This window comes from Ahaetulla prasina, chromosome 2 (assembly GCF_028640845.1).
Source record: "Ahaetulla prasina isolate Xishuangbanna chromosome 2, ASM2864084v1, whole genome shotgun sequence".
Lineage (NCBI taxonomy): Eukaryota > Metazoa > Chordata > Lepidosauria > Squamata > Colubridae > Ahaetulla > Ahaetulla prasina.
Genome location: NC_080540.1, coordinates 26,127,986 through 26,143,921, shown reverse-complemented (window position 1 = coordinate 26,143,921; position 15,936 = coordinate 26,127,986). Strand labels below are relative to the sequence as shown.

General features: G+C 44.7%; 1 protein-coding gene across 3 annotated transcripts in view; it reads left to right on the top strand.

Moving 5' to 3' along the window:
* Nucleotides 1-15,936, top strand: part of LOC131193435 (zinc finger protein 345-like) — a 33,623-nt gene that overhangs the window by 8,564 nt on the left and 9,123 nt on the right. The window lies entirely within an intron of this gene.

The window sequence follows — 15,936 nt, the reverse complement described above, 5'->3', positions numbered from 1 at the left end:
CATCTACACAGGTAGCCCTTGACTTACGACAATGGAGCCCAACGTTTCTGTCACTAAATGAAACTCGTTAAGTGAGTTTTGCCCCCATTTCATGACCTTTCTTGCCACAGTTGCTAAGTGAATCATTGCAGTTGTTAAATTAATCAAACGGTTGTTAAGCGAATTTGGCTTCCCCACTGATTTTGCTTCTTGGAAGGTCGCTAAAGGGGATCACGGACACAGCAACTGTCATACTTATGAGTCAGTTGCCAAATGTCCGAATTTTGATCACATGACCAATGTGAAAGCTGGTCATAAGTCACCTTTTCCATTGTAACATTGGACGTTCACTAAACGAACTGTCGTAAGTCAAGGTCCGCCTGTAGTCCTGATCCATTGATCATAATGTGCTGATAACGAATGGAAGATTGGAACAAACAGTTCCACCTGGTGAGGACAAGGGAGAGAAGTGCTGATGTGCTTGGAAGGGATAAAGGAGAGCACATACAGCTAAGGCTTTCTAACAGTTAGCCTACAAGCTGAAATTCTTAGCATTTATCCATACTGTTCACCAAATCTAGCCTTTCCTGGAAGGCTCAACATTGCAATAATAATAATAATAATAATAATAATTAATTTTTATACCGCCCTTCTCCTGAAGGACTCAGGGCGGTTCACAGCCAGGTAAAAACAACAATGAATGAATACAATACAAGTAAAACAATAATTAAAAAACATATTCAAATTGGCCCCAATTTAAAATACATTTAAAACCATAAAACCCATTTAAAATTTAAAAACCCAGTAATAAAAATTCTAAAAAATTCTATGCCAGTCCTGCACGAAAAAATAGGTACGTCTTCAGCTCGCGGCGGAAGGTCCAAAGGTCCAAAGGTCAGGACGTTGTCGAAGTCCCGGGGGAAGTTCGTTCCAGAGAGTAGGAGCCCCCACATAGAAGGCTCTTCCCCTGGGGGCCGCCAGCCAACATTGTTTGGCTGACTGCACCCTGAGGAGTCCCTCCCTGTGAGAGCGCACAGGTCGGTGGGAGGCAAACGGTCTCATAAGTAACCTGGTCCTAAGCCATCTTTTGAGCACTAGAGGCATTAGAGCTTGTTCCAGGACTCTGCATTCTGCACTTCCTTTGCATCCTGATGCTTAGCTTAAAAGTGAGAATTATCTAAATAGGCTAGAACTCCCTGATTATTTTTACTTCAGCCTTTGTCCTCTATGACCACTTTCTCTTTCTTTCATACTTGACGAGGCTCGGGCGATTGTCCTCCACTCAATTCCTCATAAAATGGATGCTCCCACACATTCCTGCATTAATAGTAGTACTTGCTCAATAGTAGTTCCTGTGAGAGGGATCTTGGAATCCTAGTGGATAACAATTTAGATATGAGCCAGCAGTGTGCAGCAGCTGCTAAAAAAGCCAACACAGTTCTGGGCTGCATAAACAGGGATGGAATCAAGATCACGTGAAGTGTTAGTGCCACTTTATAATGCCTTGGTAAGGCCACACTTGGAATACTGCATTCAGTTTTGGTCGCCACAATGTAAAAAAAGATGTTGAGACTCTAGAAAGAGTACAGAGAAGAGCAACAAAGACAATTATGGGACTGGAGGCTAAAACATATGAAGAACGGCTGCAGGAACTGGGTATGTCTAGTTTAATGAAAAGAAGGACTAGGGGAGACATGATAGCAGTGTTCCAATATCTCAGGGGCTGCCACAAAGAAGAGGGAGCGAAGCTATTCTCCAAAGCACCTGAGGGTAGAACAAGAAGCAATGGATGGAAACTAATCAAGGAAAGAAGCAACTTAGAACTAAGGAGAAATTTCCTGACAGTTAGAACAATTAATAAGTGGAACGACTTGCCTGCAGAAGTTGCGAATGCTCCAACACTGGAAATTTTTAAGAAAATGTTGGATAACCATCTGCCTGAGATGGTGTAGGGTTTCCTGCCTGAGCAGGGGGCTGGACTAGAAGGCCTCCAAGGTCCCTTCCAACTCTGTTGTTATATTATATTATATTATATATTAAAATAGGTTTTTTTCAGAACTGCCACCATATGCTTGAGCTCCACATTCACTAGCTGTCAGTCCGCCGTGGACGAGGTGTGTGTGCGGGGGTGGCAGAGGTGGGAATGCTCAGAGGAAACGAAAGGAATGTGCCTCAGTGAAAGTGCCTCTCAGCAGTGGTGAAATCTTCTGTGGATTGCTACCAGTTTGCTGCCTGCGCATGCTCTGCGTGCATGCACAGTGCGCGCCAAACATGCGCTTCACATGGAAAAAGGAGATTTCACTAGATAAGTAGAACAGTGAGGGGTGGAGGAACAGCTGTGCCGAGCGATTTAGCTTCCCTATAAACCACACGGCACAGCTGATTGTCGGAAATACCAGTTCAGACAAGCTGGTAGCTTTTGTAATCATTTGTAATTTGTGCACTCACTAATGCTATCTTTCCCTTTGTATAGAACAGTAATGGCATGGTTCAAGACAAAAATGTTGTAGAGATCATCACTGGAACTGGAGTCCCCTACATATTGGAAAACATGCATTGTTATAAAACTTTACAACAGTGGTAGTCAACCTAGTCCCTACCACCCACTAGTGGGCGTTCCAGCTTTCATGGTGGGCAGTAGAGGTTTTGTCCGATACTGAAGCACTTTCCCTTTTTTTAATTTAATTGACTTTTTTAAAAAAAATCATAGCATTATTTAAAAACATTTTCATAAAGTTCTCCGTGACAATTTAAATTTCTGAAAATATACTATTTGCATCGCCCGAGCATAAGTTGAGTTCACGTTACGTAAGTGAAACTAAATGGCGCTATAGTGCGACTGCAAACAAAAGAGCCTCGTCCCAGAATAGCTCACGCATCTCCCCCCACACCACCCAGCTGTAACAGACAAGCAGAGCTAATAGCCGGCGCCCTCCCCAAACCCAATCCACAATGCGTGAGAGGCATGCAGACGACAATACACGGCACAGGCTCTTTTGTTTGCGGTCGCACTGGTCAGTATGCAGTTAGATTTGTGAGAGTGAGCACAAACTGGTGAGCGGTTAAAATTTTTTACTACTAACAGAGGTACAAAAGTGGGCGGTAGCTATAAAAAGGTTGACTACCCCTGCTTTACAACATAGGTCTCCGTCCAACATATACATGTCACAGCGGTGATGTTCTGACCATTCCAGCAGGAACAGATCTGTCATGTCCCAGTCCTCCTCTGACAGCCGGGTCTGGGAAGTCTGTATCAAGCGTGGCCACGAAGCCTCTGCAGCTTTGCCAAATTCCTGTCAGAGTTCTCAGGGCAGGCAGGAATCCAAGGTGTGACTTCGGCAACCAGATGAGACTTTGCTTGACTCAAGGAATGCCAAAAAGCAGATCCTTTATATAGGCCATGGGGTGTGGCTCCATGACTCAGCACTTATCCAGGCCTGCCCCTCCCTTTTGCTGACGTCGCCTCTCCATTCTCCGGAAGCGGGGATCTGTCCACGTTTTGTCCTCCTGCTCAGCTGCCGGCAATTCTGGCTTCTTGCTCACACGCTGTAGGAGGGAGGTTTGTTTGCTCAGTCTGTCTGGGCATGGTGCCAGGGTTGGGGGCTGGAGGCATGCCAGGCCATTCTTCTTCACTATCAGTCTCTGGCTCAGATAGCAGGAGATGGGAGGGGCCGGCTGAGGAGAGGAGGCGAGGCACAACAAGATCCTTACCGATTCCTTTGCCCACAGTAATGGACAAAATGTTTTTTTTTTAAGTAGCATGGATTTGCCACCCAGTGCAGCCCCATGACAAGTGGCAAATTTAACAAGTAAATAATTTGCAACTACTAAAATTAAAATGGCAATTGTCTGTTTACCTCCAACTGGTCAAAATCCAAAGTCCTAAGAGTTGAAGGATGTACCCGTGACCCTTAGATGTAGGTGAGATGCAAATAAATAATATATGAAAGGAGAAATGTATCCATGCATGGAATGTGGAAAATGCTTCAGTATCACCAGTTTCTTGCGATAGGTATTCCACACAAAGGAGAAACTTTGGAAATGGTGGAATGAAACTTCAAAGGATTCTTAAATATGCACTCCAAGTACAGAAAGAACTTCAGGTTTTACTCCCCCACAACAATTGGTACTGGTTGTGCCTTTTCCAGCCAAAATTCAATTTTTTTTCTTCTGTCAGTTTTGCTTCTTTATTTCATCTGATAATTCTTCCTATCTCAGGAGACCCTTTAGTTTGCATTATTTGCATTATTTGCATTTCATATTTTTGAAAATTGTGTTTGTTTCCTAACTCTTCAAGAACCACCTGTTTCTCTTGCCATTTATTTTTTTAAAAAATAGTTTTATATTTCTCCTTTGACGCAGAGCTGCCATCTCCTTCGTACACTTGGCTTTTTTTTTTTTTGAAAGGTTCCCCTCAGCCTTCTAAATTTCCCCTTAGGTTCCCCTCAGCCTTCTAAATTTCCACATACTTCTGCAATTTCTGAAGGAATTTTTTTTTTCTAGAACTGAATGTCCTTTGACCAGTACTCCCATTTGGAATACAATAGTTTCAATATCAGGGTTTTTTTCCCCCTCCTTCAGAATCTCCATTTTGCTCTCCCAAAGCTTCTTCCAGAGACCCATTTATTACCCCATATCAAGAATAGAATAGAATAACAAGAGTTGGAAGGTCAAGTCTTCTATTACAACCCTACACTACTTCAGACAAATGGTTATCCAACATCTTAAAAACTTCCAGTTTTGGAGCATTCACAACTTCTGCAGGCAAGTTGTTCCACTGATTAATTGTTCTCACTGTCAGGAAATTTCTCCTTAGTTCTAAGTTGTTTTTCTCCTTGATTAGTTTCCACCCATTGCTTCTTGTTCTACCCTCAGGTGCTTTGGAGAATAGCTTGACTCCCTCTTCTTTGTGGCAGAGCCTGATGTATTGGAACACTGCTATCATGTCACCCCTAGTCCTTCAGGGGCTGTTCCTAAAGAAAAGTGTTAATATTTTCAAACTGGAGAGTCCTCACTTGGAAAAGGACTTTGGGGCAGAATCCCTCAGCGCTACCATCATTTTACTAGAAGAGGACAGCATTCCTTTTAAAAGGGCCTCTGGTGGCTCAGACTGCTAAGACAGTCTGTTATTAACACAGCTGCTTGCAATTACTGCAGGTTCAAATTCCACCAGGCCCAAAGTTGACTCAGCCTTCCATCCTTTATAAGATAGGTAAAATGAGGACCCAGATTGTTGGGGGCAATAAGTTGACTTTGTATATAATATACAAATGGATGAAGACTATTGCTTAACATAGTGTAAGCCGCCCTGAGCCTTCGGAGAAGGGCGGGATATAAATGCAAATTTAAAAAAAATTCTTCTTCAGTTATTCCTCAGAGATGCGGGAAATCTTAGCCCCGCCTCTTTTAACATTTCTATTCTAAAGAGGCCCAAAGGGCTGTTTTTTCTAAGGGGAATCCGCCAAGACAGCGAAGGAGAGGGCTAAAAGGGCCACTCGATCCTCACTATGGCCTTTCTAGGGAGAAGCACTCACTCCTTTTAACCCTTGGAGTTGCTGGAGAGTTCGAGAATGGCCAGAACCTTTGATTTCTGAGTGCGCGCCTCCATCTGCGAGTCTTGGAGTTTGGTTCCTCCTCCTGAAGCCTCAAATATATGTTAATCAGCCAATGAATTACCCAGAGACTATGAAATCTGAGTTTTGACCTGGACCACTGAAACTCTACAATTGTGCCCTCTCCAATAATGTCAGAGGAAAAAAATGGTGACAGCTGACTCTCACACTCTTCCTCAGAAGTACAACCATGGGGCTCTGATCCCCATTTATGCACAGAAACAGATGGTTAGATGACTTTGAGCCAGTTATTCTCTCCCAGTCTGACCCACCTCGCAGGGCTGATGTTCTTTGGAAAACAAAAGGGACCACTAAGTCCTCCGCCTCGGTTATGCAAAATACAAATTGTTTAAAATAATAAACGGACACCACTCGTAAATTTGATAATCCGGGATCTGATTAATGATCAAAATATAGATATTGTGGTAGAGGTGAAGCTCATCTCTACAAATATGTAGCTATATAGTTAAGCATTGTCCCAAAGTTTCTTTTTCAAGAGGCAACTGGACTTTCTGTTTTTTCTTTGAAGACGTTTCTCTTCTCATACATAGAGACAGGAGGTTGAACAACTAGCCTCGTGGTGCAACCGGAACAATCTGGAACTGAACACACTCAAAACCGTAGAAATGGTGGTGGAATTTAGGAGAAACCCTCCTATACTTCCACCTCTTACAATGCTAGACAGTATCAACAGTAGAGACCTTCAAATTTCTAGGTTCTACCATATCACAAGACCTAAAATGGGCACCTAACATCAAAAACGTCATCAAAAAAGCACAAGAATGTTCTTTCTGCGCCAACTCAAGGAGCTGCTGATCCAATTCTACAGAGGAATTATTGAGTCTGTCATTTGCACCTCTATAACTGTCTGGTTCGGTTCTGCAACCCAACAAGAAAAACACAGACTTCAGAGGATAATTAGAACTGCAGAAAAAATAATTGCTACCAACTTGCCTTCCATTGAGGACCTGTATACTGCACGAATCAAGAAGAGGGCCGTGAAAATATTTGCAGATCCCTCGCATCCTGGACATAAACTGTTTCAACTCCTACCCTCAAAACGACGCTATAGAGCACTGCACACCAGAACAACTAGACACAAGAACAGTTTTTTCCCGAAGGCCATCACTCTGCTAAACAAATAATTCCCTCAACACTGTCAGACTATTTACTGAATCTGCACTACTATTAATCGTTTCATAGTTCCCATCGCCAATCTCTTTCCACTTATGACTGTATGACTGTAATTTTGTTGCTGGCAATCCTTATGATTTATATTGATATATTGATCATCAATTGTGTTGTAAATGTTGTACCTTGATGAACGTATCTTTTCTTGTATGTACACTGAGAGCATATGCACCAAGACAAATTCCTTGTGTGTCCAATCACACTTGGCCAATTAAAAAAAAAAAAAAAAAACTCAGTAAGTTCAAACTGCCCAAGGAGCTGCTGATTCAGTTCTACAGAGGAATTATTGAGTCTGTCATTTGCACCTCTATAACTGTCTGGTTCGGTTCTGCAACCCAACAAGAAAAACACAGACTTCAGAGGATAATTAGAACTGCAGAAAAAATAATTGTTACCAACCTGCCTTCCATTGAGGACCTATATACTGCATGCGTCAAAAAGAGGGCTATGAAAATATTTACAGACCCCTCACATCCTGGACATAAACTGTTTCAAGTCCTACCCCCAAAGCGACGGTACAGAGCACTGCACACCAGAACAACTAGAAACACTCTGCTAAACAAATAATTCCTTCAACACTGTCAAACTATTTAATAAGTCTGCACTACTATCAATTTATTTATTTATTTATTTAGATTTTTATACCGCCCTTCTCCCGAAGGACTCAGGGCGGTGTACAGCCAGATTATAAAACAATACAATATACAAATTAAAACAGAGACTTAAAATAACATATTCCATAAATGGCCGAAAATTTAAAACCATCAAATTTAAAACCCATAAAATTCATAAATACCCCAATTAAAAATATTTAGAATTTTAAAAAGTTTAAAAGAAAAAATAATTGCTACCAACCTGCCTTCCATTGAGGACCTGTATACTGCACGAATCAAGAAGAGGGCCGTGAAAATATACAGACCCCTCGCATCCTGGACATAAACTGTTTCAACTCCTACCCTCAAAACGACGCTATAGAGCACTGCACACCAGAACAACTAGACACAAGAACAGTTTTTTTTCGAAGGCCATCACTCTGCTAAACAAATAATTCCCTCAACACTGTCAAACTATTTACTAAATCTGCACTACTATTAATCTTCTCATCATTCCCATCACCAATCTCCTTCCACTTATGACTGTATGACTGTAATTTTGTTGCTGGCAATCCTTATGATTTATATTGATATATTGACCATCAATTGTGTTGTAAATGTTGTACCTTGATGAACGTATCTTTTCTTTTATGTACACTAAGAGCATATGCACCAAGACAGATTCCTTGTGTGTCCAATCACACTTGGCCAATAAAATTCTATTCTATTCTATTGGAGAAACTAATTAAATGTCTCAAGGGTTATACAAGTGCTTTGGTGCCTCTTGTTTGCCTATTCCCATAATACTAAAGGAGCTTCATTCAGAAGAGCGAACTCATAAAAGAAGCCACTTGGAAGAGTGGCCATATACATATCTGTAGCATGGAAAGAACTTCAGTGGTTCCATTTTTTATCACAGTTTCAAAATGAAAAGGTGGTGGATTATAATTACTAAATCATAATTAGATAAGAGTGAAGAAAGGGAAAGAGAAGGAATAAAATGGAGAGGCCAGATGAAGGAGTTTACAGGAAATTTTTGGAAGAGCTTCAAGTTATTACAAGAGGAAAGCCAAAATCTTGTTTGTGCAGTAAGTACAATATAGCTTGCCTTAATGGAATGTAATTAAGCATATGCCCCAAATATAAATATGCAGTAAGGTATTGGAACTACCCAAGTTTTATTAAGCCATTACCAAATGGAAAGTAAGAGTTTTTTTCCTTTCTAAAATTTACCTGTGAATTGGATTGAGGATGCCAACTTACATTGTTGGGAACAGACATATGTGCTGATTATGAGTGGAAAGTAATCAAGGAGAGAAGCAACCTAGAACTAAGGAGAAATTTCCTGACAGAACTGTTAAGTTCGGGAAGTAACGAGGCTGGAGACCAGGGTAGTGACAACAGCTCTTTAATATATGGTGAACCCAGCAACCAGGCTGGGGAAAAACCTCTCCTTATATACAGTTCAACCGGCGGCTTTAACCAATCAGCAACGTGCTTGTTTCCCGCCAAAACTATTTAAAGATACATTACACGGCTGGGGAAAAACCTCTCCTTATATACAGTTCAACCGGCGGCTTTAACCAATCAGCAACGTGCTTGTTTCCCGCCAAAACTATTTAAAGATACATTACACTCCTTCCCTCCCAGAAAGCACTTTACCCATATTTACATATTATTTTTCAACGTAATCACGTAAATAGACTGGGCGTCTCCTGACTCTTTCGGACCTGCGCAGTACATTCCCTGGGAGTGGGTCGAGCTGACCGGAGGGGCTGTTTGCTCCTCTCAGCTCCCTCTCTAGGCCATCCAGCCCTGGATTATTAGCAGAGTCGTCCCTGCTGTTTTCTACTGGAACCTGTGGGCGTCGCTGGACCTCCGGAATTTCAGATAAGTCCTGCGATTTTTCCGGGTTTGAGTCAGCTGTGGAATCAAACATTGTATAGTCAGGGCCTGTTTCGATTAATTCAGATTGTTCGGCTATGCGTTTTCGTATTTGGTCTATGTGGCGCCTCCATACTCGGCCGTCCTTTAATTCCACCAAGTATGATTTTGGACCTGTTCTGTTCAGGATTTGTCCTGCTATCCAGGTTGGGCCTTCACCATAGTTGTGTGCCCACACTCGGTCGCCTATGTCCATTTCTCTTGTTTTTCCTATTTCCCCCTTGTAACCCTCCGGCGTATAGTTTGGATTTAGCCGGTCTAGGGGGCACCTGAGCTTTCGGCCCATTAATAATTCGGCTGGGCTTCTGCCGGTTGTGACACAGGGGGTCCTGTGTTGGACGGCCAGGAACACGTCGATTTTTGTTTGCCAGTCGCCTGGCTTAAGTCTGGACAATGCCTCTTTTGCGCTCTGGACAGAACGCTCTGCAAGGCCATTCGTCGCAGGGTGGAAAGGCGCCGAGAGGGCATGTCGGATGCCCTCCTCTGCCAAGTACTCCTCGAATTGGGTTGCCGTGAATTGCGGGCCGTTATCGGAAACTAGCGTGTCGGGCAACCCATGGGTTACAAATAGATGCCGTAGGACTGAGATCACGGCCTCGGCTGTCATGGATCTCATGAGAATGATTTCCAGCCATTTGGAGTAGGCATCTACTACGACCAGGAAGGTTTGGCCGTGGAAGGGGCCGGCAAAATCAATGTGTATTCTAGACCAGGGGCCCTGGGGTTTCTCCCATTCCCGAACCGGGGCCGTTGGGGGTAGCGGTCTGGACTCCTGGCAGGCCTGGCATTTCCCTACCCTTTCAGCAATTTCTGAGTCCATTAAGGGCCACCACACATAGCTTCTCGCTAGACCCTTCATCCTAACGATCCCTGGGTGACCCTCGTGGAGGAGGTCCAACACCCTTTTCCTCAATTTTTCTGGGATCACCACTCTATCCCCCCATAGCAGGCACCCCCCCTGAGCCGAAAGTTCCCCACGTTTTTTTACAAATTCTTTGAAACGCTCGCCCGGCGCAGCAGGCCACCCTCTTTGTACCCAACCAAGTACAGTTCTCAAAGTAATGTCCCGGTATGACGCCCGAGCCACCTCCTTAGATGTGACTGGGCCAGAGTCCAGAGAGTCAATTAACAGTATGGGCGTCCCCGGGGTGGGGTCTTCGATCGCCCCTGGTAGTGGGCATCTGCTTAATGCGTCCGCATGCCCCAACTCTTTTCCGGGCCGATGCTGCAGTTTGTAGGAATAGGCGGCTAAGAAGATAGTCCATCGGGTCAATCGTGGCGAAAGTGCCACAGGCGTTGGGCGGTCGCCAGCCAGTATCCCTAACAGTGGTCTATGGTCTGTCACAATTTCAAAGTCTCTACCAAAACGATTCGTGAAACTTTTTTACCCCTGACACAATAGCTAGCGCTTCCTTATCCAACTGGCTATAGTTCCTCTCTGTCGAGGACATCGTTCTGGAGTAGAAGGCTATTGGGGCTTCTGTGCCATTTGGAAGCCTGTGGCTGAGCACAGCCCCCACCCCGTAAGGGGAAGCATCGCAGACTAATACCAATGGCAATGAGCTATGATACTGAATCAGTAAGCTATTGCTCGAAAGTAGGTTTTTTACTGCTTCGAAAGCCTTAGCTTCCGACTTTCCCCAAGACCAAGCAGTATTCTTTCCCAGTAACTTATGTAGCGGCTCGGCAACGGTTGCCTTATTTTTTAAAAAGACCGCGTAAAAATTCACTAGACCCAGGAATGCCTGTAGCTCTGGTTTGTTTTTGGGCGCTGGAGCCTTTCGGATTGCCTTGACCTTGCTTTCAGTGGGGTGAATTCCCTCCTTGTCTATTCTGTAGCCCAAGAACTCTACGGATTCTACCCCTATCTGGCATTTGTTCACTTTAACCTTTAGACCGCTGACCGAAAATGCCCAGAACTTTCAAACGCCCCCAATTCTTCTAAATTTTCGCTGATACTAATACATCATCGAAATAGGGACTACCCCGGAGCCCTTGCAGAAGTCGCTCCATTAAATTTTGAATAGACCAGGAGCCACACTCACCCCAAACTGTAACCGGGTACACTTGAAAGCACCTCTGTGAGTCACAATTGTCTGGGCTTCGCTGTGTCGGCGCTCACGGGTAGTTGTTGATAGGCTTGGGCCAAATCTAATTTGGCAAATACCTGCCCTTGCCCCAGCGAGTGCAGCAAATGTTGCATACGGGACCGGTAGGCGCTTTTTGCAAGGCTTTGTTTAACATTGCCTTGTAGTCAGCGAGATTCTAACTGACCCATCTGGTTTCACTGGGGTGACGATTGGCGCTCCACTTTGCATGATCGACTGGCACTAGTATCCCTGACTGATGAGCTTGTCTATCTCCTTGTCAATCTTGGGTTTAAGGGCAAAAGGACCTCCTTGCTTTTAACCGTATGGGGCTACCTGGGGTCTAAATTGAAGGAAATAGGGGTCCCTTGTACTTGCCCAGGCAGTCCTTGAAGACATCTTCGAACTCGCTCATGAGTGTGTCTTTAGGTTAAAGTCACTTTTGTAGATGCCAGTCACTCCCATGCCCAATGCACGGAACCAGTCTAGTCCCAACAAACTTGGCAGGGTCCCTTCGACTATCGTGATGGGCAGGGTCTTCTGTGTGGTCCGTATCGACGCTGGACGGAGGTGGTCCTCTAACAGGGATGCGATTCCCTTGGTAGTCGTGGAACTCGTGAGCCGCTGTGTTTGCAGTTTGCGTTTGGCGATTCTCGCAAAGCTTTTGCAAAAGTGTCCCAGGACATGATTGTGATCGCTGACCCGTGTCCACTTCTAGTCGGCACGGCACTCCTTCGATTTTTGGTTTAGTGAAGATTTTCTTCTCGACGCTGGTTGCTGCACGGCCTATGATCACGGTCGCTCGATTTGAGTTCGCCTTTTGTTTTGACCAATCGCGGTCGCCTTGCCGATCCTGCGCTCTGATTGGCTGGTTTGAATTTTCGGCGGGAAGGTTGGGGTGCTCGACAGACTTGAGCCAGGTGCCCTTCTTCTCGCACCGACATGTAGCGCCCTTGAACTTGCATCGTTGACGCTGGTGTTGCCCTCCGCAACTTCCGCATTCCTCCCGGTCTTCTTTGCCCCTTCTCTCGGTGAGGCAAACTCTTCCTCATCCTCGCCGGATTCGGTCTGGATTTCTTCATTGTGGACCGGTGTTGCTTTCGGCCGCCCGCTGTTGGCGTGAGTGGCTTTTGTAGGGTTTCCGCCGCTTGGGTCGACATTTCATGAGCTCTGGCTTCGCCCAGAGCGCTTTGCCAGCGTAGATTGCTTTTGATAGCAGCCGCCCGCAAACGAATGTCTCTGACCCCACGGATGAGTTGCTCTAACAGCTCCTCATCCAAGTCTCGGTACCCACAGTCCTTGAGGCTTTTCTCAGGGCGGCCATGTAATCGCTGATGGATTCGCCTCTTGCTGTCTGCGCCCCCAAATTCAAAACGCCGACGTATTTGGACGGTGTTGGCGCGAAATGGTTCTTCAATAGATTTTGCAGAGTTTGCCACGATACCGATTGTACCGGCGTTGGCTCTGCCAGGGCTTCCGCGATGTCGATGACCTCGGGACCGCAGTGGCTCAGGAAATATGCCCTTTTGCGGTTGTCTGGAACTCCTTGCAGTTCGTTTGCCTCTAGGAAGCTTTCGAAACGGGTCATGTACGTTCCCCATTTCTCCCTGGCTGGGTCAAACGGCGCGGGTGGAGTGTAGCTGGCCATCTCCGCGTTTCTGCCCTGAGTTTGCTGGGTTCGGTTCTTCCGTGCTTCAGCTCGATCCTGGTGCTCCTTAGCCTCGAGATCCCATCCTCGTCGCCAGTGTTAAGTTCGGGAAGTAACGAGGCTGGAGACCAGGGTAGTGACAACAGCTCTTTAATATATGGTGAACCCAGCAACCAGGCTGGGGAAAAACCTCTCCTTATATACAGTTCAACCGGCGGCTTTAACCAATCAGCAACGTGCTTGTTTCCCGCCAAAACTATTTAAAGATACATTACAGGAACAATTAGCCAGTGGAACAACTTACCTCCAGAAGCTGTGAATTCTCCAACAAATTTCTAACACTGGAAATTTTTAAGAAGAGATTGGGCAACCATTTGTCATAAATGGTATAAGGTTTCCTGCCTGAGTAGGGGTTGGACTAGAAGACCTCCAAGGTCCCTTCCAACTCTGTTATTCTATCCTATTCCTATTCTATTCTAATGGAGCTTTTTCTTTTTCACTCTAAATAGATTGTCAGCCAAAATACAAGTTGGTTACAAAGTAATATCCTGTACAGACAGGGGAGTGGGGGGAGGGGGTAGTAAAAGTATGTATCTTAAGTGTTATGGTGAGGAGAGGCAGTACAGTACAGTACTGCAAGAATGTTTTTGACTAAAAAATTTCCTCTGGACAAAAATACATATATCGTCACCACTAGCAACAACTAGCAGAGATTTCCCATCTGAAGGAGACAAGGAGTTGAGAAATATGAAACATTTCAAATTCATTTACGAACCATATTAATATTTTACTATACACTTCATCTTCATTCTTAACTGGCACCTCACTCTGCTTCTCTTGGTCATATTTTTTCTTTAGTGTATAGCATGTAAAAGACTTACTATATTTTTCGGATTAGACACATTCCACCCCCTCCAAAAGTGGGTGGAAATATCTGTGTGTCTTATAGAGTGAATATGGCAGCGGGACGGGGGTTGGTGCGGCGCCGATCAGCTGTTCTAGGTGGCGGGGATTACCATAGTTCGTTCACTGGCGAACAAGGCGCAGCAAACAGGCTGTGGCAACCTGGCAGCAGTAACTAGACCACAGTGAATGGGCTGCGTTGTACGGCGAACATCTGATCAGCGGTATTCCGGGAGGCAAATCCAATCACCAATCCCTTCACTCGGCAGTGAAGGCTCCAGTGTTCCCTGGCGCCGGCGGCAGCTCAGCTTAGTTGACCGGTGGTGGGCACAACTTGCTGGGGCTGTGATAACTTGCTGAAGCTGATCAGGCTGTTTGCTGCAAGGATGCTAGCCAGATGAATACTGGGAGGCAGAGGCAATTTTTTTTCTTGTTTTCCTCCTCTAAAGCTAATGTGCGTCTTATACTCCCAAGCATGTTATAGTCCGAAAATTAGAGTAATTTGATTCTTGACAACTGGAGAGAGTGAACTGTGAAAGCGAGGCTCTAAATAATCATTTATGAGGCAAAGTCAAAGTTCATAGGAAAGGATTAAAACTCAAAATAGTTAGCAAAATGCCACAGGTGTCACAGCCGCCATCTTGGATCACCTCAGATCAGGGGTTGTTCCTCATGAAAGATGGTTGTTAGTATCTTCAACAAAGAAGTTGGAAGTGCCCCGGAGAAGGCAACCTTCTCTATCCCTATATACGAGGTAAATTTTTCCTAGAGCTGGATGTCTTTGGGCAGTATTTTATTTATATTAAATTTATAGGTTTCCTTGAGAATTTGAATGCTAGTGGGAGAGGTTTTTTTTCTTCCTTCAGGACCACCGTTTTGCTTTCCCACAGTTTCTTCCCATGTCCAACAGTTGCTTTTATCATCCCAAATCAGGGGCTGTTCTTTTAAAAAAAAGCGGGGGGGGGGGGAAATAGTGTTAGCATCTTCCAGCTGGGGAGCCCTTCCCTGGAAAAAACATTTGGGACAGAATCCCTCAGTGCTACCATCATTTTACTAGAAGAGGGTAGATTTCTCCTTCAGTTGCTCCTCAGACTGGCGGGAACTCAGCCCCGCCCCTTCCAACGTTTTTTTCCCCCTAAAGATTCCAAGAGTGCCAAAGGTCCGTTTTTTTCGACGGGAGTCCGCCAGGACAGTGGAAGAAAAGACCGGAAGAGCCACCCATTCCTCAGTAGGGCCTTTCTAGGGAGAAGCAGTCGCTCCCTTTAACCCTAGGAGTTGCTGGAGAGATCGAGGATGCTCAGAACCTTTGATGCCTGTGTGCGCGGCTCCATCTGCGAGTCTTTCCAGTGGGTCCCGCGGGGCGGAGTTCAGTTCCTCAAATATATATTAATCTGCCAATTAATAATGTATCCGGAGATGATGAAATCTTGAGTTTTGATCTGGACAGCCACTTATCTGAAATGGGTAAAGGTCTCCTGCCAGGCAGGGGACTGGACTAGAAGACCTCCAAGATCCTTTCCAGCTCTATTTTCAACTCTGCGCTCTCCAATACTGTCAGAGGGGAAAAAAATGGTGTCGGCTCCCTTGCTTGGTAGTATAAACTGAGAGACCAGAAGATCTAATTTTATACTTAAGTGATCAGTAGAGGCCGGGGCGTGCATAAGTGCACTAACATGCCTATTGTCCCTGTCATTGTATTTTTATTTTCTTATTCTTGTTCTCGTGTTTGTTTGACAAATTCCAATAAATAAATAAATAATCCCTATTTATGCACAGAAACTGGTTAGATGGCTTTCAGCCAGTTATTCTCTGGTTGTGGGGCCATTAGGTACTCCACCTAGTTTCCACAAAATAAAAGGTGGGATATAAATTGTTTTGAAAAATAGACACCATCTGTAAAATTGATAACCCCTTGTCTGATTAATGATCAAAATATATTGTGGTAGAGGTGAAGCTCATCTCCTGGTGAGTAAACAGAA